This window comes from Sturnira hondurensis, unplaced genomic scaffold, assembly GCF_014824575.4.
Source record: "Sturnira hondurensis isolate 20B ecotype Veracruz unplaced genomic scaffold, ASM1482457v3 Scaffold0005732, whole genome shotgun sequence".
NCBI classification, from domain to species: domain Eukaryota; kingdom Metazoa; phylum Chordata; class Mammalia; order Chiroptera; family Phyllostomidae; genus Sturnira; species Sturnira hondurensis.
The window spans coordinates 1-716 of NW_028078363.1; the positions used below are offsets into that span (position 1 = coordinate 1).

The window sequence follows — 716 nt, forward strand, 5'->3', positions numbered from 1 at the left end:
CCCAGTCAATCCAGTTCATCACTGGATGAACTTTAGATCATCAAAAATGATCTAGCTCTCGAAGCATCAGTATGATCAGTCACATGACCAACTTTCATTGGCCCTCCAGGTAGCTCAAATCCATTAGGTTGTTCCAAAGTCTTTTTGACCTATTCTGAATCAGGAAACATAATAAATCTGTATCTTTTGGATCACGCTGTATCACTATCTATCATGACCTGTGTACTTCCCATCCTTCCAAAAGGCTGAAAGATCTCCTGAAGCATATCGTCAGTTGTGTTAAAGTGTAAAGTGTAGAGCCCACATAAAGCTTCATAGATGCAACACTCCCCTTTGTAGAATGTTAGCCATTGATGCAGCTCTCTTTTTTTCTGCCTGTGATGCCTGTACTATGATTGGCACTCCGAAAACCCATTGGCCGGTTAATCCTATTGCTAGAGGCACTGAGCTAAGATCAACAAACTCCACATAAGCAATTCCTTTGGAACATTTTGAATTTCTACCAGAAATCATCCTCACATCTCGAACCTTTCCTACTAGAAAGAAAAACTTTTGCAAGTCCCTTGGCCAAATTCTTGCTGCCAACTACGGCAGAAAACAGTCTTTGCATCACTTTCCTCAGGAGTTAAATTGTCAATAAGTTCCTTCACAGGGCTCTTGTCTTTCCTGAATGGACTTTTGCTTCAGGGGTGTCTCCTGCTTCATTTGAGTCTATG

The 716-nt window shown here is 41.3% G+C and overlaps 1 pseudogene; it reads right to left on the reverse strand.

Moving 5' to 3' along the window:
- Positions 1-32: 32 nt before the first annotated feature.
- Positions 33-585, reverse strand: LOC118988075 (RNA-binding protein 39-like; annotated as a pseudogene).
- Between the last annotated feature and the right edge of the window lie 131 nt (positions 586-716).